We start from the raw sequence: 25405 nt of genomic DNA on the forward strand, positions 1-25405 counted from the left end.
CTTCATCTTTTTTGTGTTTGCCATGGCAACAATCTTTGAACCAAGATTGAAAACTCAGAAGAAATAGTATACAGTGGGCACCCAAAGAAAGGAAGTGTGGCTTGAGCACAAGCACCTGAATTATATATTGAAAATGTTCTTTTTAATGTTTTGATCTGAAATTATCATTTTTCCTTATTGTCTTTGCAATAAAAATATGCCACATAAACAACTGTAATAAAATGTCACGTAATTAGAGTTTTAGTTCTTCTCTACTGGACCTGATGGATCTCCCTTTATCTACAGAGTTCTGATTAGCTTTAACAGTTTCAACTTTCATTTTTGCAGACGTGACTTCCTTGGGTTAAATGTCACATAAACATGGAAGATGCTTCATTGAAGTTCTCCACACTCCTTAATGATTAAACTTTTTGGGAACTGACTTTCTGCAAATCCTTTCCAAAGCTTGAACTTCAGTCTATCACATCACCGTTTTGTTACAGCTCCATTTAAATTATGTAGATCATTTCAAAGCATAGATATTTTTTAAATATATATATTTTAGTTATTCAGGGATGGTTCCTTGGCTCCCAACCTTACTTTGTTAAGAAATAGTCAAAAAACACACTACAGTGAAATGATTTCTATGTGCATTTACCATTTACATTTAAGCAGTTAAAGAATAATAACTGAAGACTGATTTGTTTCTGTAAAATGTCGTTACCATCTGAAATCAGAGAACAAGGAGAGGCAGTGCTGCATATTTTCTCTTGAATAGTTTTGCTTCTCTCTTATCTTTTGTCTGTGAGCCTCTTGAATAATTGTGAAATTAGGCTTCTCATCATATTCAAATTTCAGTCCAGTTCAACCATATGAAACACAGCCGCAGTTCCAAACTTAAGAGAAAAAAGATCACTAAGCAAGGAAAAAGCAGCAGTAATTAAGCCCATAAATTCTAATTCCCCTAAGAACTGAGGAAATTACCTGCAGGTCAAAGCGTATTGATTTAGAATTAAGAAGTAAAGGATATCACTCAGTTGTCAAGATTGCATATCCTGTGTGCCCTAACAACTTTCCATTTCTCTAAATTATAACTAATAGTTCATAAAGAGCAAGAGTGGCTAATTAAGAGAACAACTACACACAGAAGTACCAGATGAAATTATACAGAAAGTTAAAGAATCACCAAGTAGTAAACCACCAGCGCAGCCTGGGGCCAGTTAAGCACACATAATTTTAGCACATTTTAGCATAGCATAATAAGCAATCTTTTCAATGTTAATGTTGCACCTAAGAGAGTGTTTAATCTGTTTCATGTACAGATTAATAATGCACTGGAGAACATAATGTGTCTGAGGATGATTTTTTTAAGTGATTCAAATTATTTTTAATTCACCTATCAAACATATGGTATGGTACTCCAGAAAGCTCGTTCTCAGCAGTAACTGTTACCATAACTTAGGCACATAGCCCATTGTGCATTGGGTATGCGTCCAAAACACAAAGATAACTGATTCCTGTACCAGAGATTTAGGATAAATCACCAGTTTATAAAGCCTCTGGAAACCACTTCTTTAAACCCTAGTAATCACTGTCAAACAGACATGGTATTTGAGAGAGAAAAAGTTTGACCCATAGACCGCAGGCTTATATTAGCATGAAGAGGAAGAATGATATGCGAGGGTATATTCATATTAGAAGAAGAGGAGATAAATGCATAATTGTTAATTTTAACTGAAAATGAACAAATGTACAATCCAAAGAATAAACTCAAAGAAATATAGAAGTGAATATATGTACTTAGGATACAGAGTAGTTTTGTATGTAAACTTAGTTTGGCAAAACATTTTCCAACTGCTGAAAATCTTTACTCAAGTATAGGAAAAAGACAGTAAATGATTCTTTAAATTGTGAAAGAGGGACAATAGCAAAGGGAAATGAGTTTTTAGAAAGCTAGCCAATTCTGTTTTTCATAAATTACATTAGAAAGTTAGTAATGGTGCATAGGCAAATATCCCGCAGTTTTTGAAAGAACTCACTATTTGAAAGAATCATTTAGGAAGTTATAATGTCTCTTGCCCACCTTTCCCCAGTCTTCTGGTGAGTTATGAAAATTTGTCCTATCCTTTGGAAGCTCTTAATTTCCTTTTCCTCCCATTTGGATATTTGGAATATTTTAATCCAACTGGATACTGCTGCTTCATGCTTTGGCAAAGGCATTAAAACCTACTTTAGCCTAAAATTTTTCATCTTGAAGATTTAAAGTTGGATTATACAACTGATTTCCTATCATCTTTGTTTTTTTTAATCAAAGTTATGCTTATGCCATTCAAATTACTTAAAGTGGGAGGCCAAAATATATAATACTCTATTCTAATGTGGAATGCATTTGTCTCATATTATATACACATGAAGAAAAAAAGAAAAACATTGTCTCCACTTGTAATTATTTTATTTCGTCTTTTAATTTTTACCACTACCTTATACACAATATAAAATATAGTTTGAAATAGGGCATACTGAAGTATACTAGTTTGAAATAGGGCATTCTTTTAACACAGCAGGAAATCAAGACATAATTTCTGTTGAGTATGACAAGTCATCTCATTTGTCCAGTTCACTGTATATTATTAAATCTAGCTATATTTCATGGAGAAGTCATTAACTTAAAGGGAGTTTTCACATTTAGTTTGAAAGAAATAATGTTACCTTTTTTTTCTCTTTGTTTCTCTGTGAAGCTTCATTGAGCAAACTGTGAATATGAATTCTGAGTTCTGCAGGTGTCAAATACGTTTTTCATGAGGGGATATATTAATTCCTGGTACATCATTTTTTTTAATTTACTCAATTTACAAAAAAAGTCTAGCAAATTCTACCTTTAATCTTCAGATAGCTTTAGGGAATTATATTTCTCAAAGCAAATTATTGAAAGGTAACTTAATGGATTTTTTGAAAAGGAAGAAGGATCAAAGGTTTTTGAATGTTATTACCCTCAAAGGTTCAAAATGCTTGCGTTGTTCAACTGCTTCAAAGTTAATAAACATGAGATGATGAAACAGGAGTTTTTGTCTTTCTTTATGATAATATTGTGTTCACAACTAGTGTAAATGTGTGGTAACATTTAGGTCTTACAGAGCAACTAATATTTATGTATGTTTCTGTGATTCCTGTAAGTATAGGTATAGCATTACAGGTATATATTCAACTTGGTCTGTGTTATCTATTTTTTTATTTTGTTTAGTTAAAGCAGTATTGTTCATTCTGTTTTATGAGATAGTTTTGTCTTTAAACACCACACAATTAATATGTAGATAAAATACATTTCCCCCATATTGTGAATTAAGGGAATGTGTGTAGGCTCATCTGGCCAACTACTCTAGTCACTAATATTCTTTAATTATAGTTCAACCATGTTTCTGGGACAGCACAAGTGACAGACAAAATTGAAGTTGAATTCCCAGCTTGTACAGTGGTTAAATAAGCTTGTGCAGATGTAAGCAAGAGCAGTTTGATGTATAGCTGTGGGGGAAAAAAAATGACCCAAGGAAAAGCTAATAAGTTTTTGTTTCGTTTTGTTTGCTGTTTTTAGCACACCTGAATTTAGTCTCTGACAGACATGCTCAGTGTTTCAAATAGTTTCTGATGCTGTAAGGAGGCAGAAACAGCAATTAAGAAACCGAAAAGCAAATTGTTCTGTAAGAAACCTTTTAAAATATCTGTCTCTGAGACATCTAGTACTACTTTCTCCCAGAGTCCATAAGTGATATGTTTCTGCTCCCTAGCAATGTATTCATTTGGCTGTAGAGTCTCAGGGACAATTGTTCAACTTAACAGAAAAGAGATAATAGCACAATCATAAAAAAGATAAAGGATAATGATGTATATGTTCCATGTAAATCGAGACAATATAATTTAATTTTCCAAGATGCTTTTTAAAATATTTTAATTGATATATCAACAGTCATCACTGGATAAAACTATATGTAGACAATGAATTTATGGAAAGCCTACAATATTTGGCCCAACAAAGCCACTTTGATAGTTCTGTGCCATTCAAAAGTGCAATTGACTTGTCATTATTCACAACATAAATCTTAAGCATATAATAATCCAGAATAAATGCCATTATTTCTTTATACCTGAAATACCTACACTCTTTCAGCAGTAGCATGTAAACATCTATCTTTTTCTAATGTTATCTTTTTTCATACAGAGAAAAAACTTTAGACACAGTATTTACAAAAGCAAGCTGAAAAAAAAACCATTATTAGGAAGATATTTGATAAATCATTACATTTAAATAAAACAGCTTGTGAGAGAGTTTTGTAAAAGTGAAGTTCAGTATGCTAGCTGTTAGCCTCATGTAGACCTACAAATTAATTAAAATTAAGTAATATTTGAAAATACAGCTTCTCCCTCATTTCAGCCACATTTCAAGTGCTCAGTAGTTACTTGTAGCCATTGACCTCCATAATGGATAGTGCAAGTTAGAGAATAGTCGCATCAGCACAGAAACTTCTGTAAGACAGTACTGCTCTTCATTATAATGTATGTCATACAGTTCAGAAAATAAGTGTGTCATCTATTAGATGCACCCCTCTATTTATAGTTGGGGTAACTGAAATCCCAAAAAAGGAAGTCACGTAAGTAAAATATGTATAAATGTGCTTCTGTTTATTAGGGGGAGAAAAGAAGGACACGAGTTTAAAGTTCACTTTACACATCACCAAATGATATTTAACTAATTTTATTATCACACTGAGTCTTCATATTCTAATCTTAAATTAATGCTTCAAAAAAATCAAACCAATTTCAACAGCATTTTAATCTTCAAATGCATGAATGAGGATTTTACAATTTCTGTAGATTGTTCCCCATCAATTGCCTGACTTACAGTAGTTTAATCTAACTAAAGTTTGTAATATTTATACAATTATTTAATTATAATTATATTCTTAAATGTATAATATTTAATAATTTATCTAAATGCCTTCAATCTAAATTGGGGAGACAGGTCTTTGAATCACTATTAATTAATGGGATACACAATGAAAAAAAGTTGAAAACCTGTAATACAGTTAAGATACTCATTGAAATTACTGGTAACAGCCCAAGTTTCTCTCCTAGCTACTCACTCTGAAAACTGTACCAGTACTCATTACCATGTACACACACAGTGGTATGATAGCATTCAGCCTACTTTTCATTTCAACAAGAGGCACAATTTCCTTTAAACAAATCTACATTCAATCCTATGAAAGGAGTTTATTTTCAGACATTAAACTGAGGAGTTTGGCCTAGTAACTCAACCTTCTTTTTATAGTGTACTTTGGAAAGTTATCATCACTGCCCTTGATGTCCTTTTGGATATCTCTGAATATATCAATCTGACACATATCCAAGTCTTAGGCCACATGAGCAGCTCGATTAACTATGCAAAGGAATACAGTTTGGGGAATCTCTGGAGCTGGCTGAAGGAAACTGTCGAGAATGGTATTACCAGTAAAGCCAACTCCTCAGTGCTTATCACTTATTTATGCAAAGGGAAACCCTAGCCAGCATTCTAGAGTCCCCTGGTGTCCATCTGGTTCATTCTTGTCATTCTTGCTTTCAATATGAGCTAGGCATTGGACAGTTATATATACATTTTTTTTTCATCTCCCATCCCCAAGATTCTTTAAATGTGCTGCTCCTTATTCTAGGTCACCTTATGAATCCTGCAAAACTAAAGTCATTAGGATTACACATAAATAGTCTGGAGTGAGAACTAAGAAGACTTTTTCTTCCTTGATAAATCCAACATGCTACATTTTGTAAACTGAAGGTGTACAGTGTGCTACTTTGATACATTTATATATCATAATATGATTGCTATTAAAGCAATATTTATCACATTACATCATTATAGTACACTATTATTTATATTCATTGTACTGTATCTTAGATCTCTAGGGCTTATTTACTACTCTTGACAAGTTTTTATCCTCAAATACCATCAATCTTATTTTTCCACCTCCCACACCCTGGTAATCAGCATTTTATTCCCCCCTCTTTTTTTTTTTACAGGTTTGACATTTTTAGATTCGATGTATAATTGATAGCATACTACTTGTCTTTCTCTGACTTGTCTTGCCTAGCAGAATATGCTCAAAGTCCATCCATGTTGTAGCAAATAACAGGATATATCTCCTTTGTCACTGTGTATATGTACCACCTCTTTTTTATCCATTTATCTGTTTGATGGACATTTGGGTTGTTTTCAAATATTGACTGTTGTGAATAATGCTGCAATATACATGGTGTGCAAATATCTTGTCAAAATCCTGTTTTCATTTTTGTGTATATACTTGAAAGCAAAATTGTTGAATCATTTGGTAGATCTCTTTAATTTTTTAAAGAAATTGCATATTGTTTTCCACAGTGGCTGGACTAATTTATGTTCCCATCAACAGTGTTTCAAGGTTCCCTTTTCACCCCACATTTCTGCTGGTACATGTCTCTTGTCTTCCTGATGATAGCTACTCTAGCAAGTGTGAGATGGTACCTCACTGTGCTTTTTATTTGTATCTCCCTAATGCTTAGTGATGTTGAGCATCTTTTCATGTGCCTGTTGACCATTTTGATATCTTCTTCAGAAAAATATCTATTGCGTGTTATCCATTTTTCAGTCAGATTATTTGATTTTTGGTATTAAGTTGTGTGATCCAAATTTTGGATAATAACCCCTTACCCAATATATGGTTTGCAAATGTTTTCTCCCAATTCTACAAGCTGCCATTCATTTTGTTGTTTCTTTGCTGTAAATAAGCTTTTGAGTTTGATGTGGTCCCATGTTTTTATTTTTGCTTTTTTTGTGTGCTTTTAGCATCATGCCCAAAAAATCATGACCAATATCAATGAACTTCTTCCCTATATTTTCTTCTAGGTGTTTTATGCTATAGGTCTTATGTTTAAGTCTTTGATCCATTTTGAGTTGATTTTTATGAGTGGTGTGAGAAAAAGTTCCAATCATTGTTCTGTGCATGTTTCTCCAGTTTTCCCTGTACTAATTGTTAAAGGGACTATCCTTCCCCATTGGGTGTTCTTGGCTCCCTTGTAGAGTGTTAGTTGACCATAAATGTGGGGACTGAATTCTGCTCTTCTATTCTGTTCCATTAGCCTATGTGTCTATTTTTGTGCCAGTACCACACTGTTCTGTAGTGCAGCATGAAATCAGGAAGTGTGACACCTTCAATTTTGTTCTTTTTTCTTCAGGATTGCTTTTGCTATTCAGTGTCTTTTGTGATTCCACACAAATTTTAGATTGTTTATTATATTTCTACAAAGAATGACTTTGGTATTTTGATGGGGATTGCATTGCATCTGTTAATGGCTTTGGGTAGCATGTCCATTTTAATATTTATTATTCTGATCTATGAACACAGGATATCTTTCCATTTGTTTGTGTCTTCGAGTCTTTCAGCCAAATATTTTAGTTTTAATTGTTCAGCTTTCTTCTTCAGTTAAGTTCATTCCTAAGTATTTTATGATTTTTGATACTATTGTCAAAGGGATAATTTTCTTTATTTCATTTTCCTATGTTTCATCGTTAGTGTAAAGGAATGCCACTGACTTCTATAAGTTGATTTTGTAATCTACCACTTTACCGAAATCACTAATTCCAATGGCTTTTCTTATTGACTCTTTGGGATTTTTTAAAAATATAAGATAATATCAGCAAATAGCAATAATTTTACTTCCTCTTTTCTGATTTGGAGGCCTTTACTTCTTTGTCCTGCTTAATTGCTCTGGTAGGATTTCCAGTATTACATTGCATAGGAGTGTTGAGTGAGCAACCTTATCTTGTTTTTGATCTCAGAGGAAATCCTTTCAATTTTTCTCCATTGAGTATAACGTTAGCTGTGAGTTTGTTACATATGATGTTCTTTCTTATGTTAAGGTATGTTCCTTCTATACCTAATCTGTTAAGGACTTTTTGAGTGAAAGGATGTAATTTTTAGTCAAATTGGGCAGCTATATTTTTTAATAAGTGGGAAAATTTAGGTATATATCAACTATACATTAATTATTAAGGCAAATTACAATATTTTCATGGTAAGTGTAAGTTACTATTGCATTAAGTTGGATCTCATTGTTATTCATAGTAGACAGTTTCTATTTATGCCAGTAGAACTACAGTTCAAATATAATGTGGATTGTGTTAGGGACCTAACATCAGTATTTAATCATATGTTTATCACCACAAATATTTATTTTGTTCCTGATACATACAGATATGTTTTAATATCTCCTTGCTTAAAAACAAATGAAAAGCTTCCTTGAGTCCCTCAAATTACTCCAGCTATAATTCCAACACTTTCTACACTTTAGAACAAAATTCCTCAGAAGAGTTGTCTATTGTCAGTGGTTCCTGACAAATGATAAAAATATTGTTTCATCATGTTCTTTTTAACCAGAAGTCCACCAAATAATTCTTGTCAAAACCATTACAACCCTGCCATTGCTGTTCAAAGGGAAAGTCTCAGTTATCATCTTAGTGGACCTGTCACAGCTTTAGACAAAGTTGAACTTCTTCCTGGAATTTTTATTGTTGTTATTTGCCTTCTGTGGCATCCCCTTCTTGGTTACTCCTTCCTTGGTAGCTGCTCCTGCTCAGTCTGCTTTGCTAATAATGCTCTTTCCTCTGCCCAATCTCTAACCTTGGTGAAACCTGAGCCTCAGTCTTGGATGTCGTTTGTTTCACATTTAGAAGCATTACTTGGATGGGCTTATCACAATACCAAGCAACACTGATGCACTGATAAATATCCAATTTATATCTCCAAACTGAGCTGCTTCCCTGAACTCCAAATTTATGTACTCGATGGCTTACTCAAACCACTACTGGAAAGATTTTGTTATATATGGCATAACAAGCCCCAAAAGTCCTGGTTGGGATAAGACTCTTCAGCTATTCCTCATGCAACACTGCGTTTCTCAGGTGCTTCCCAACCCCATTAAGTTAGATTGAGATCATGTGCCTAATTTTGGCAGGTGAGTGCCATAGCTCCATTTCTGTCCTGCTAGCAGGATACATGGTGTAGGCACAAAGTGAAGGAAAATGAGCAAGACACATAATGGCTCCATGTAAACACAAAATAAATCTCAAAGCAAGTTATGTCACTGAAATTGTAAGGTGATTTTGTTAATTTTGCCTAATTTATGCCAAAATACAATTTGAACATTGAAGTAGAGCGCTGCTCTAAGAAACTAAATTGTGGCACAGTCCCAGCAACTGGTGAATGGCAGACAAGGAAACTGGTACCATAGGTTGGAGAAATGAAGAGCTGTTTTATGAAATAGCAAACTATTGGTAAAATTGACATTGCAACAGTTCAGATTCAGACTGTGTTTCTCTCAAACTTCTGGAAGAAAATGATGGAAAATATGATTGGCAGTAGTTTTAGATTGCTTTTGGATGCATTTAGCAAAGTATTGCAGAAATTGATGAGCATAGGAAGGAAACAGTATCTTTGCAAACAGAAGGGAATGAAGAGAATTCACAAATACAAGCTCTTGAAATGTTGCAAGAGCTGTTTCTACATCTCAAACACTATAAAATCATTTAAAATGACTCTAAGTGACAGAGGCTCAGTAAATATTATTTTGAATAAAGTACTCAGAACAAAAATCAAGTTAAGTATGTAGTCTTTAAGGTATGTTCCAAATACCTTTAAGGCGACTGCTACTAAGTTGGGGATAAGAATGCAAAGTAATTAAAATTGTTTTTTAAATAAGTTATTTGTAGTAAATAGTTGAGAAACCTCCTAAATTTGGTGGGAAAAAATCATTGCCAAAGAAACCATAAACCCTAGAATAAAAAAGGTCTTTGACACTTTAGGACAAAATAAACCTTGAGCCTCCAACTTTACAAGAGTAAGACACACCCTAAGAAAACTGTGCAATCCTCAAGGAGGGAATATTCCACATGTAGCACATAAGATCAGTCTAGGGATGAACATTAAAAAGCAAAAACCTCAGAAAGGGAGAAGCTGGGAGAAATAAGGCAATGAACAAAGGACGACTCCTAGACACTAGCAGGCCCTAATCAAGAAATCTTTCTCCATCCCCAAGGTAGGAGACCTTTATACTATTTTCCCTGTAGGATTTCCAAATTGCTGGTGGCCAACATTACTGACGTTATATGTCTCTCCTTTTTTTTTGCCTCTATGAATAGGATTACTGATTGTGGTCATCCTGTTCCTGTTCTTCTGCCAGTGATTGGATTTGTCCTTTCAGCTAATAGGTCTGAATGAATGAAGAGGAAGGAGCCACACTGTGTCTGATGAAAACAGTAAGTATCTCCTGGAGAGCCTGTTCTTTGTTCTGGATGCAGGCACTGAAAGGGGTTTGAGATTGTCTCTAATGGGAGTAGGTTGAATATAGTTATGTGGTTAAGAAATGATTAAAGGACTGACTGTGGTAGGCAGTGCTCCCCAAGTATTATATGTACTTCCTAACATTTACCAGCCTGACTTGCAATATTTTGGTGGCAGCCCAAGTGATTAATTCTATCCAATGGACTTTAGTAGAAGCAATGTGTGTCACTGAACTGAGTTCTGAACAGAGGCAGCTGAGAGCTGGGATGAATCCTCCATCCCTCTCTTATGTCTTGGCAATCTAAGAGTCAGTAAAGATACAGAAATATTCTAGATGATATAGCTACAAAATAGAAGAGGATTGTACTACATGCTTTGACTTTATTACATTAGACCTCTGAGATTTGGATTACAATTGGTAAAACATCATCGCCTACGTTATACTGACTATGGGAAGGTCTAACAAATTTCTATTTCAAACCTTCTCTACCACAAAACTTCCTCCTCCTCCAGCTACCTCTGGCTCAATAAGTAGAAATTGCCCTTTTTCCTAGTTACTCAGAATAGAAACCTCAGAGTCATTACTGACACCTTCCTTTTTTTTTAACAACCTATGTATAATCCTACAGCAAACTTCATTGACTTTTTGTTCAAGATATACCCAGAATCAAACCCTTCTTAACCACTCACTACTGCCACCATAATGCAAGTTACCACCATTTATGGTCTACACCATTAAATTAGCTTCATTAAAGGTCTCTGTTTCCACCTTTGCCCTTCTTTTGCAGTATATTCTCCTCAAAGCATCAAGAATGGTTGATTCTATTAAAACATTTCATTTTACTCATTTGCTCAAAACTTCCCAATGTTTCCCATATGATACCCAGTTAAAGCCAAAATCCTTAAAAAGCCTAAAGTTTCCCCCTCTTCCACCTTCAAATTCATCTCCTCCCTCTCTCTTTCAGGCTCACTAGCTGAACCACTTGGCACTGGGTTATTTTTGGCATATAATTTAACCCCTCTGAGATGTAATTTTCTCATCTATAAAATAGGCCTAGTGATAGTTATTTTATGGTGTTTATAATGATGGGAATAAAATAATAATTATAGTAATAATGATTAAAGTGATTTTAAAAAGTTAGGCTTACATACTAATTATTATATGCCAGGTATTATTCTGAATGCCTATCATATATTAACTCACCAAATCCTCCCAACAACCTCATAAAGATAATAATTATTTGCATTTGGGGGCAAAGGAAATGTGGCACAGGAAGTTAGATAATTGCCCAAGGTCACACAGTCAGGAAATGTCAATGTTGAGATTTAAACCCAGGCAGTCTAGCTCTATAGTCTATGCACTTAACCATAACATTTTGAAATATTAAAACATGAATGGTATATGCTAAGGGTTTAAATAATGCCAGTTCATCTTCTACTCTTTTAATAGCATTATAAAAATTGGCCTTTTTAAAAACAGTAGTTAAAGACAAATCTAGGGCAAGAAGGACAAGTAAAAATAAACAAAATATGCCTTGGGAAATCTCACATCACTACATGAATGGAGAAACATACATACAGTTTTTTCAGATACATAAACTAGTTCATCAAGAAATAAGAATTTCTCAGGAAATGCTGTAAAAAATAAAAAGAGGGATCCAAAAGACAAATCTTTCTAAAACTTAATGTTATCAATCAAACCTTGGACCAAGTGTTACAGCACTGAGGTCTCCCCTTACTTCAATGAAATGCTCTAAAATTTGGAATAGACTAAAACTTGATTATTTTGATTTGTAATCCTTGCAGCTCCAATGTTTAAGCAAACTAGCAGGGAGGGGTAGGTCACAGTTTTAAACAATAAAGGCCTATTTTACTTACACCTGGAATGGATGACCTTGCAACCCACATGGTAAACATGAACTCAGATTCATTCATAAGAGGATGCTTTCACTGGAATCTTTCTAACAAATGTGAGCCTTGATCTTGATGACACCATAGGATTAAGAAATGTCAACTTAATCTCTTCCCTCTCAGAAATAATTGCAAAAATATTCCTTTTAAGAAGTCAGTTTTAAAACTTTGAAACAAAAATTTACCTCGTTTATTCAGTTGGGAAGAGGATAGAACATCTCTAGCATAGGACATATCAGCAGCCTTTGCCTCCATGAGCTGCCCTTTGAGCTTTTCCAGCTTTTAAGAAACAAATATGAAAATTATTCATTTTTAATACCAAACATATTGTTGTCTACTGAAGAATAGAAAGGCTAGAGCAAAAAAGGCAAAAGAGAAGGAAAGATGGTAGAAAAGAAGGAGAACAAAGGAAAGAAAAGGAGTAAGGGGGGGAAAAAAGAATTAAATAGAAAATAAAAGGAAACTTGCATTTAGAGACTGGCTGGGAAAGTTACATGACTGAGCAGATTGGAAAGAAACAGATTTATGTGAAAGAAGTCAACTTTAGGTGTTAATTATGGGGAGCCTGCAAACAGCCTGTGTAGCTGGACTTGATTTTATGTCACCTATAATGGGCAGCCCTTTTCAAGGAACTCTAAAGACTTATGTGAATGTTCAGATTTTCTGAAATATTTTTCCTTTTTTAGCAGGGTGGGAAAAGTTTTTTGAGGCCCAAGGTTTCCACCCAAAATTCAACACACACTAATTTTTAGTAAGCTCTCTGATTGCCTAAGCCCTGAAGACTTAACTCTACCAGAGTTCAGCCTGGGCTACTGCAAGTGTCCCCGTCCTAGCTGCTCAGAATGATGGGACATCTCCCCAACAGCCACAGTTTGTTTAATAATGGGTTTGCATGCAGTTGTATTTGAAAGAACTTAGAAATTACCTAATACAATGATTTTCAAATTTTCTTCATAGCATATCAAAGAGTGGGGGGATAAGGTTACTGTCAGGAGGCCAAATGCAGGTCAAAAGGCAATACTTCTGACCCTCCCCCCACTGCCCAAACCAGCTGCTTCAAGCAGAATAGCTCCATTTTTAAGTGTTTCATTTACTGGGACCATATACAATTTTTGTTTGTGAAAAAGTATTTCCACTTTTAAAATCAGTAACTTTTGAAAACCACCCAAGTAATGATAGCCTCCCATTTTACAGATGAAGAGATTTAGGTCTAGAGAATTAGATAATTGGAGAGCTGAGACTAGAATCCAGATTGCTAGACATTTTATCCCATAATCACTTCAGCTATAGTTTTGTTTTCTTTTTATTTCCCTTTCTTTCTTTCTTTCTTTTCTTTTTATTTCTCTTCTCTTCTTTTCTTTCTTTTGACTATTTTTTTCCTAGTGAATTACTTAACTGTTTCTCTAGCAGGAATAAGTTTTATAATATAGTACTAATAATTTTAAAAACTACTCTGTCAAAAGAAATTCCTATACTTATTATTAAAATTGAAGTTTAAGTATTTCACATTCTCACCTGGTTAAGTTCTTCCAATTTGTTAGCCAGTTCTACATCTGTAAGACACATTTGTCATATGAAAAATGTACATCGCAAGTAATACTTAATTCACTTTAGAACACACATTTGGTATCTTACGTGGAAGGCAAAAATCTTTTCATATGATTTGAGGCCACCCAACCGTCCATGATATAAAGCCCCAAGTATTTTTTGAATGCCTGTAATACTGAAATCTAATCAGCATGTAATCAGAAAATACCTAATTTCTAATAAGAAGTACAGTTTTCTAAAATAGACCATAGTTCTAACAAAGACTACTTTTTAGGATCAAACTATTTCACTGGCATGGAGAAATTCTCAGGAAACAATATTAAGTGAAAAAAAGCAGGACACAAAATTTATATATATATAATTCAATCAAGAAAGAAATTTCACAAAATATTAAGCGTAATAAGACAGAGCAGAGACATGGGACAAGCATCATGATTAATTTTTCCTGACTCTTATGAAAAATGCTGAGATATAAATAATATAGTAGGAACAGGAGGGACTGACTAATCTTAAGGCTAAAATTCCATTTCAAAAACCAAGGAGTTAGGAGATAAGTTTCCTAACATATTATGGTAATCAGCCAACAACGGACCCTATTTTAAGGCAGGGTGAGCAGTCCTAAATGATATAGTTCCACTGCTTGAGGGGAGTGATTATTTTGAAGAACAGGACCACTAAGTTCCCTGTGTTAAATTTATCTTACAGAATCTCTAGAGGACTGACTATGGATGGTGACATAATGTCTTTCATTGGAAATTGACATCATGAGACCACATGTCAGCCTACACTCCCTTTGTCCTTTACCCCATCTTTGAAATCCTTAAAAATCCAAATCCTAAACCTTTAAGCATGCCTCCTCTCTGAGATCACCTGCACTCCCATCTGAGTGTGTACTATCTTACCAAATAAACTTTCTTATTGCATAAGCCTATTGCACCTTGTCTCTGAACTGTTTTTCATGATAAAGACAAGAAGTGACCGACCTCCACCTCCAGTGCAAATGTCTTTACGGCTTTGCAATTTCATTCAGTTGTCTGGTCTTAAACATAAGTCTTCTCTCTCTGTTCTACTTCAGACAAGTAGGGAAGGGCTACTGAGATCTCTGATTTGGGCTTGCAAGTTCCTGTTGCCCAAGTGACCTGAACAGGACTGTAGCTGTACGATCATGTGTTCTTTAGCAACTTGCCCAAAAAATCTCCTTTCTTTGCTTTGGAAAGTTCTCAGAACATAATCTCACTCTATCCATTGTTCTGCAACTCCCCCAAATTCTGGATAGGGGCTTACCTCCCATGCTGTACAGATTCAGGTGGACACTGGACACCAGGTAACCCGGGCTTAAGTTGGCAAGGGATCAGCCCTACTTCAAGCAAGAGTTCAATGAAATTTCTTTTTCTCCCTCTGTTCCTTGCTCTCTGCTGCCTGCATGGCTTCTGCCATCCACTACTATCCTCTTTAATGAATTCCTTCCTTACCTACATTCGTTCAAACTGTACATGAATTCTTTCTCAATCAGAGTCAAGAACCCTCTTCCACATTGAGGTCTCACCTACCAAGCAGAGAGATCTTCTCGTATCGAATTGCCTGACAACAGTAACTCCCTTGGGTTTTACAATTTGACCATGAATTTTTCTTTTTTATGATTTTGTTCATTTTCTTCAATTAGAACATCTTCTAATTTTAAAACCTCGTATTGTTAGAGTAGTTTCTAAGGTTTTATTTTAACCAGTACCTTGTACCATGAATAGACAACTCTTTTAGAGCAGATGTTTGAGAGGGCACCATATTGTCATATTATCCACTTTCTTTTACTTTAGACTAAGTTTAACAGTGTTTGTCTGAGAGCAGTCTGATGCATGGTTTTTTTTCAAAGAAAAAAAATCTCGTTTGGTGTAGCTTAAATTTCCTAATGGTCTCTACTCCAACCAACCATTTCCCAAATTGAAAGAATTGATTGCAAAAGGTCTAACTTAACTTCCACAAAACTGCAGTTAGTTTGTGAAATTTCTAGTGGAAACCTGTGAACAGATTTGAAGCAATTAGTAATGCTCTTGAGGCATGTTGCAAAAGAAACTATTATCCATAGCAATGGGGAGTTGCATAGGCAAAAGGAAAATATGAATAAAGGTAGCTATTTTGTAACTAGGTATTCAATCACATTAGGACCCTCTAATTGAACAACATAGAATTTTAATACTTTCTAATAATGCCATTGCTTTTAGCAGGGAATATAAAGTAAGGAAAACACCTAAGCCTTCAATGCAGCATAAAAAAAGTAGTTATTATTTTACTCAATATAAATTAACATTTAGAAAAAGCATATCGAAGATAGAATAAATAAAGCTTGACTTTATTTTTAACTCACCAATCTTGGAAGGTCTTTGGAAATCAAAATTTTTATTCAGTAGAGCCATTTAGAATTCCTCTGGACTTGCATCTTCTTTATCCGGAAACAATTCATTTCCTGAAATAATCACCTCAATGAAATGAAACCTCCACATTCCATCCATGTCACCAAAAGTGTTTCTAATTAAATAGGTTTTACAGGTAGCTCTCAGTTTGTATGATCATCAATAAAAAGGGGGCAGAGAGAGGTGTGCAACATGAAAAGATGGGCTCTTTTAAAAATCACTGAATATATATGAACACTCAAAAAGAGATTGTGATAGAGAGAAAGAGACAGACAGAGAATATTCCTGGAAGGTTACACCCTACTGACATCTTTCTATCTTTGTCAGTTTACCTCTCTTTCAACATGCTAAACACAGAAATGTCACTCATTTTCCTATTTTCATTCTGGAATAGAAATCAGGACTATAGACTTCATTCAAGCAATAAAACATGAAGATTGAACAAGATACCTATTAACAAATAATCTATAAACAAACAACATAATTCATGTATCACAACCAAAATCATCTTTTTGTGAAGTGGCCTGAAAAATCAAACTTTCAGCATTTAATTTCTACAGAATCAAACAGATTTCTACAAATCTCCCAATCTCCTTATACTAACTGACAGTGTGGGCAGAAGCTAGGTTAGTGAGCTTGAAGTTTAGAAGTAATTCTATTATACTTTCAGCTAGGGAAAATGGCTCATAATTGGACTAGAGTCTTCCTTTAAATCATGTAACTTTCCCTGTATCTACAAAATGTCAGCTAATGAATTCAAACAACCAAACAGCCAATTAAAGGAACAAAGCCTTGCAGAGGAGGAAAAGGAATGACTGGGGGGCAGCGACTGCACCAAAGCTTTCTATATTGACTCAACGTACTTAACTGTAGCTCAGTCCTTCAATTTCTTTCTACTTCACAGACATAGAAATTATCTGTGAAATTCTGGGGTATTTTTTCTTTTGACCAATTAAAATAGTGACCATCAATGGGACTTCTGTTTATTATCAACTATAAAGACCCTTAGAGATAGTTTAGTTGGGAAGAGATAGACATGACTATGCAATAATATAATTTCTTAATGTAGTGTTCATTAAAATGTTAAATTATAATCTTTAAAATGTTTTAATTGACAAAAAGTATATTTTATAGCCAGATGATAATGACTACCTGTTTCAGAAAGAGAACTGTGATAAGAGAGATTCATTTCCTTCCATTTAAAGAATTTGTAAGACCAGGAGGATGGTAACTAGGAAAGTACAGATCTGAAGCTTAATTTGCATATTTCTTTGCATATTTAAGTAGAACATTTTTCAAGAAAGAAAATTAATATATTTGCTTTTCTTTACCAGTTTTGTTTCCAATAATTATACCTTCATAACTGTCCTCAGAAATTCTTGTCACCACATTTTAAGACAACTGTCTCTATGGAAATCTGAAGAAAATGTGTTTTCAAGAAATCTTAAAAAACATTTTTTTAATTTCCAAAGTTAAGTAAGATAGTAAGAAAATTGATAGAAGTTAAGTCTTTTTGTTTTTATTTTTGTTTAAAATAGATAAAGCTTTAAAAGAAAATAAATCACCTATACTTCTAATGTTTCTGTCTTTGAACTAAAAGTCAATCTTGATAAAGGAAATGTTTGAATAAAAAGGTACATGAGTGAAGGTGCACCCTAAGCACAAAGAATGGCAAAGGTACTCAGACATGAGAGAGTGACTGCTTTTGCAAATACACAGAAAATACTGATACATGACTACTTGAGATACTGAATCTTAACTTTGTGTCCTTGCTTGTCATTTAAGTGTGAAACTTTTTACTGGGTATAGACAAGAAATTGTGCCAGAAAGAAACCTGGAAACCCCCAAAGTGATAATAGACCAAAAAAATATTATTTCTCTAGTCTTCTTGGTCATGATACTCATTTTTCTACCTTTTGTAGTAGACATTTTGCCCAGTCTCAGGCTTACCCACTGATGCATGTTTTTTTATGGTCCCAACCAACTGAAATCTGGTATATTGTGCCATTTACCTTACCTATTGTCTAACACAGAGAGAAAAGGATGGTGACCCCATCTTTGCTGTCAGCAGACAAATGCTTTTTTGAAAAAAAAATACTTTAGAAGACTAAAATAAACATTTGGTTGCTTTGAAAAATGTGTACATGGTAATATGCTCACTTTGATCATGGACAATTTAGATTGGAAAATAATCTTTACTAATAATTTAATCTTTCCCATTTACATATAATGAAAATGAGATCCAAGGGGATCCCAGAGGGAAACTTTCCAGTATGCTGCCAGGGAGATATGCATATCAATGTGAGGTATCTAAGACCAGACGTGTTATTTAGTTGTAATGTAGAAAAATGTTTTAGAGTTGGATTTTTTCTGTATTTAGTATGAATATGAAATCAGAAGTTACAGTCAGCACTAACACCCTAATTTTGAAAAGTGCTCAATAAATGGTTGTATTTTTTCTCACACATTTACCCTGCATTAAGCACATTGGAAATCTCCCAATTTCATAGGAAGAGCAATGGTGGCCTACCAAAGCTGGCCAAAGAGAAATGTGAGTACCATAGATAAAAATCCAGAATCTGATTCCCAGGCCTGTATTTTGGTCTGAGACAATTTGTTTTTCAATGGGAAAAATCTCTACAAATAAATAACAAAGGTTTATGCAATTTTATGTCAATGCCAAAAGAGCTGCTCTAATTTTCATTGACTTTTAAAACCACATGTGAGGCAACATGGTCTAGTAAAATTGAATTAGATCCACAAAGGAGTAACTTGATCCTTTTTTGCAACCCAGTGTCATGTAAACAAAATTTATTACTTTCTGTCTTGGTTCCCCTGTTTAAAACAAAAGAAAAAGATGTCTTCCTCTTCCTGACAAGGAGGTCAGTTAAATGATAGATATCTTCAGAATTTCAAGCTGTAAAGGAAATTAGAGAGGGCTATTTTTAAAATATAAAGAATTACATGAAAATTTCAATGAGGTTGTTTGTCCAATAAATCAGCATTACATCTAGATCCACTCAGTTTCAGATTACTACTTCCAGATTATTTCCACAGTATGCACTAAAAAATTTAAATATCAAAACAAGTTACAATATTACAAAAAAACAGAAACTTATTTTCTCCAACCTTATCAAGATATGTATTTGAACATGTCATTGATTAAATAATTTCATTTAACATATGTACCCAAAATATGTTAGAGATCTAATACTGTCAATGCATAATGTGGATGTTAGCATCATTCTCCTGAAAGTATCATGTAGCTTTCCACAAGCATGAATATCCCCAAATCTCTGCAAACACAAGTTTCTATCTTGATGTATTCTTCTCTGAGCCCCTCTCCTTCCATAAGTAATTTACTAATAATCTTATTGAATGAAAATCTCCTTTTTCTTTCCCCAGAAGGTACTTCTGAAATAAACACAGATTGTGTGTTTGACTATATTACTATTCACACATTCACCTTTTTTGGTCATGGAATAGAAATAAGAAAGAGGTGCCCCATTATTAGAAAAAATTAAGTATAATAAAAATGAAGTTAGTACAATGTTGATTAAAATTAATTTACTTAGAAGAACAGCATCACAGATTACATTAAATTAAAACAACAAATACCAAAGGGCTATTCGATAACTAATAATATTAATGTCTTAGAACACTATTAAGGTAATGGCAGAAAAATGAAAGCAATGCCAACAGGAAGATAAGGATTCTTTACCCACTTGCAGAATTTTAGATTCAAATGTACATACCTTGGATAAGATATGATGGCCATCCATGCAATAACTCTAGAAAGATCATTACAGATAATAAAGTTAGAAGTCCAAAGCAGAGTGGTTGAGAGGATTTTGTTCATGTTAAAAGTCTTCTGTGCTAGCAGAGAAACTGACTGTCCAGTTCAAGATGAATAGGGCTGCAGAGATCACTTTTAAAAGATGGCGAGTGTGCTCCAACTACAGATGATCTGGACACAGATTTTTAAAAAAAGACATAAAATGAAATACATCCTGTCAGCATGATTCACTAGCTGAAGAAGTGACAGGTTTGTTACTCAATGACAGGAAAAACCCAATCGATATTTCTCATACCTGACCATTTTCTAAAAGCAAGCATTCCTATGCATGTCCACCCACCCAGACACAGGCACAAGCAAAAGCAAAACTGGGAATGTAGAACCTGTTGGTTAGATTTTTTTTCCTAACAATGAAATGGAAACAATGTCATTCATTTAACAGTCAGTTTAAAGACAGGAGGTCTTCCTGATGAGGATGCTATTTGCAACCATCACTTCATTTTTAACCAGCCAAATAGATTTGAGCTGGGAAGAGCTCAGATTTGAAATAAATCATAATGGGATCATTAATGTCTCACTGTGTTGAAGAAGGATGGTTTCATTTTGCTGCAACCAGCACTTTTAAAGATTAAGGCTAAATCTAATTAATCCAAAATTGGCAAATGTCCCATCAATTACTCTCTTTAATACTTGCTTTTAAATCAAAGTCTTTCAGTGTATCTACAATTCCGATTTTATGGTTCCAAAGATGCAATTACAACTACCGACCTTGGAGTTTACTTCTCCCAAGGGAATTTAGATGCATTAGCTCTAAAACTGACTGTTCCATGAACATAAAGGGCAGCACATGATGTTAGAGGTGCAATGACCAAACTTCCAGCATCCCATTGCTTTATACCCTGAATAAAGTCTAAACCACTTCATTTTATAGTCAGCCTTGTTTTTCCTTCACAGGTTCATTTTCAACTACATGTCCTCCTGCACTAGCTGTATTAGACTTTTAATTCCTGAACATATCCAGCACTTCCTGCACTCCAGTTTTGCTGACCTATTTCCGTATACTTGGACTCCTTTATTCCATGACCGTTTTACCACCTACTCATTCCTCCTGTCTTGATCAAATGCCACCAGCTCTGTTTAGTCTTTTCTAATCTCTTTCTCTCTCTCTTGTTTTTTGTTTTTGCTCTCAGCCATAACCTTCTTTTTTTCTTTGCCTCCTTTGGAATGCCACAGCACTTTGCTTATATATACCCATCATAGCTCAAAATCTATCTTCCTTTCATTACAGTTAAGTGTCTGTGTATCCACCTCCACTATTAAATTGTAAATACTTTGAAAATTTTTTTCATAGTCATTTCTCTACCTATTTGCAAGTATCAGAGTGATTTGAAGGAAACATAAGTGAAAAATATTTGATGTGTGAATAAACAATATCTGGAATTTCTTGTAATTTAAAAGCAAAATGGGATAATGCTCAAATTTTTTATCTAATTATAAAGCTAAATGAGTGGAAAGAATACTTACAACTCTTTTAAGTGTCTGTTTCCTCTAAAAACCTAAAAATTCAAGAATACATAATATCCTTGAAACATGATCCTAAATGTTTATCATACTGTAATGTTTCAATACCTTCTGCCACTCCAATATGTGCTCTCATTATTTATTTAGTAAGTTATTTAGATTAGCTTTTTAAACTCTTTTTAAAAAAATTGTTTCATATGGAAAATGGGAAATCAGTATCACTTGATAGACAAAGCAAATACATGTTGAAAATTAGTGTAATTACAAATTAAATATTAAAGAAAAAAGTAAAAATAAGATATAGCATATACTGATAATAAATCTAATGATCCAAAAGAAAGATTGGAGTATAAACTGACCAAATGAAATGGGAAAGTAAGAGCCAGTATTAAAGACATCTTCAGCTCATGGTTCCTTAATTTACAAGTAAAGTTTTAAAACATAAATAGGATTGTTCAGGAAATTTTTAAAGATTTGTTGTTAAGCAACAGCACCGGAAACCCCAGCTCTCATGGGGTTTGCCTAAAGAACTGCCTTCTCTGAGAAGATTGGTTACTGATGACACACTTCTAAACTAAATGATGTTATGACTTTTATTCCACAGACATTTGTTTCAGGAGATTTGATGCAATCTCCTGAACTTTTTCTTCTGTATTATTTTAGTTTATGTTGGCAAGGTGATGAAACATAAGTTCCATATCCATGACTATTTTATCCACTTTGGAAAACCTGCAAAGACCTTTCATGAAATCTTTCATCCCTCTCTCCTTAACGACCAAATTATTTAAGTAAATTCTACTCATGAGTGTGTAGCAAAATTAATTATTCAAATAAAAACAAATTTTCACTATTGATTGTTGAACAGTAAATGGAGTTAGAAAATTTTTTTCTGGAGCCATTAGTATACACAGTGATAATACATAGCAATAATCATCCTACGCCAGTAACTGTTTTAAGCACTTCATATACAGTATCTTATTTAATTCCTACAGCAGTCTCTCAATAATTATTAAATTGTTGCAATGTCTTACCTTTTACATCAAAGGAAAAAAGTTGTGAAGCCAAAAGTTACAAATGTCTGTGGAACAAAAGCCACATACATCATTTTGTTTAGAAATGTGTCATCAATACTCAGTCTTATCAGAGATCTACCTAACTGCAGAGCCACACTCTTAACCCAAGTTGTCTCTTGCCTACACTGGGGAAGCAGAGATGGAAAATGATTGTTCCAATGACAGAGACCCCTAATCTAATGGAAACTTACATTTAACTTGGCATTTTCCAAAGCAATCCTTTTGATTGCTTAGTCTGTATTTCAATTATAACATATGAATAACCTTTCTATTCTGTCAGTAAAAACCTCATCAAGTTATAATTTGCAGATAGCTCTAAGATTCACTTACATCTTAACTGTTGCTCATAATGAGTGGCAGGAAAGGCACAGATAATCAGGGTTCATCAGGTGACTCAAACACATTGAATCATTACTTTGTGACTGTATTAAACACTTGGGCTTTTTTCCAGTAAGTAGAAAAACTGAACAATTTCATTCTGGCCTCTCTCTGGCCCTCTTCTTCATAGAATCCCTAACAGACAGTCAAATAAGTGAATGAAAACAGCAGGTGGATGGAAGAAGTCAAAAGCAGAGATGCTGGCATTCTGACACAGTGCCACCATGGCATCAATGACAATGAGTCAGCACTACTCAGTCTTTCATCTAAAAGAGTTCAGAACGGCTTTTGTCAAAAGAGAGTAGAAATGTTTATTCAAATACTTTGACAATTAATTTAATTGGTTGCCTTTTTTGATAGTTGTAAGAATTCTTTATATTCTGGATACCAGTCCCTTATCAGATACATAATTTGTAGATCTATTTTCACATTCTGTGGATTATCTTCTCACTTTCTTGATAGTATCCTTTGAAGCACATACGTTTTTATTTGGATAAAGCCCAATTTATCTATTATTTTCTTTTGTGTGTTTTTAATAAAGTATCTAAGAAACCACTGCCTAATCCAAAATCATGATTCCTTATGGTATGTTTTCTTTTAGAGTTTTATAGTTACAGCTCTAAAATGTAGGCCTTTGACTCATTTTGAACTGTTTTGTATAGTATAAGGTAGGGGTCTGACTTTATTCTTTTACATGTGGTTATCTAGTTGTCCCAGCACCATTTGTTAAAAATATTATTATTTTCTTCATTGAATGGTCTCATCATCTTGTTTGAATCAGCTGACTACAGTTGTTTGAATTTATTTCAGGATTTTCAATTCTATTCTATTGATCAATTTTTCTGTGTCCTTATGCCAGTACCACACTGTCTTGATTAATGTAGCCTTGAAATCAGGAAGTGTGACATTTCCAACTTTGTTCTTCTTTTCCTAGATCTCTTGCATTTACTCAAAATTTTAGGATTAGTTTGTCAATCTCTCTAAAAAAGGGCAACTGGGATTTTAATAGGAATTGCACTGAACTTATGGATCAGTTTAGGAAATATCACCATCTTAAAAATATTAAGCCTTCCAATTCATGAACACAGGATGTCTTCCTAACTCTTTAGGTGTTTAATTTCTCTCAAAGCTGTTTTATAGTTTTCAGTGAACGTCTTCCACTAATTCTGTTTAATTTACTCCTAAATATATGATCTTCTTGACACTATAACAAATGTAATTGTTTTCTTAATTTTTGTACTATTCATTACTAGGCTATGAAAATACAATTGATTTTTGTAGGTTGATCTTGATTAATGCAAACTTGCTAATTTCATTTATTAACTCTGACATGTTTTTGTAGTTTGGTTCCAGATTCCTTAGGATTTTCTATACAGAAGATCAGATCATTCATAAATATAGTTTTACTCTTTCTTTTCCAAACTAAGTGCTTCTGTTTCCTGTCAGTTGTTCTGGCTATAACCTACAGGACAATGTTGAATAGAAATGCTAAGAGTAGTGCTATTGGTCTTGCTCCTGATCTTAAGGGGAAAACTTTCAACTTTCCACCTTTAAGTATGACACTAGTTCTGGATTTTTTCTTTGTAGATGCCCTTTACCAGGTTGAGGAAATTCCCTAGTTTTATGAGTGTTGGATTTTTGTCAAGTGCTTTTCCTCATCTATTAAGATGATCATATAGTTTTGTCCTTTATTCTATTAATGTGGAGTATTACATTGATTGTTTTTTATATGTTAAATAAACTTTCAATTCCTGGGATAAATCCCATTTGGTCACATATGATGCTTTGTATATGTTACTATATGCAGTTTGCTAGTATTTTATTGAGGTTTTTTATATTTATATTATAGGGGATATTTTTCTGTAGTTGTCTTTGTCCAGTTGGTATTAAGATAATACCAACATCATGGAATGAACTGGTAAACAGTCTTTCCTCTTTAATTTTGCTTTTGAAGTGTTTCTGGAAACTTGGTGTATATTTGTCTTTAAATATTTGGTAGAATTAGACAGTGAAATTATCTGATTCTGAAATTTTCTTAGTGGGAAGTTTTTTTGAAATGTTCATTCAATCTTTTTATTTCTTATAGGTCTATCCTACTTGATTGAGTTTTGGTACTTAGTGTCTTTATAGGAATTTGTTCATTTAATCTAAGTTATCTCCTTTTTAGCATACAGTTGTTCATGGAATTCCTTTATATGTCTTTTTTATTTCTGTAAGGTTAGCAGAAATGTCCCCAACCTATGAAAATTTGAGTATATATATTTGAGATGTGGAAATAAGACACTGAGATATTTTGTCACTTCTATATTTAAAAGAGCCATGAATTATAGAAAACTCTCTGGCAGAATCCAAGGGTGAGTAATAGCAATAATAACATATATACTAAATATTGAACACCAGCAAGAATTAACATCCAGAAGCAGCTTTTCTCCA

The 25405-nt window shown here is 33.8% G+C and overlaps 1 protein-coding gene across 1 annotated transcript in view; it reads left to right on the top strand.

Moving 5' to 3' along the window:
- The window catches only part of OSTN (osteocrin), a 37051-nt gene extending 34016 nt beyond the window's left edge, over positions 1-3035 (top strand). Inside the window, exon 6 of the mRNA XM_036875314.2 lies at positions 328-3035. The gene's annotated coding sequence lies outside the window, so the exon portion shown is untranslated. The remainder of the gene's footprint in view (positions 1-327) is intronic.
- The last annotated feature ends 22370 nt before the right edge of the window (positions 3036-25405 follow it).

This window comes from Manis pentadactyla, chromosome 1, assembly GCF_030020395.1.
Source record: "Manis pentadactyla isolate mManPen7 chromosome 1, mManPen7.hap1, whole genome shotgun sequence".
Taxonomy (NCBI): domain Eukaryota; kingdom Metazoa; phylum Chordata; class Mammalia; order Pholidota; family Manidae; genus Manis; species Manis pentadactyla.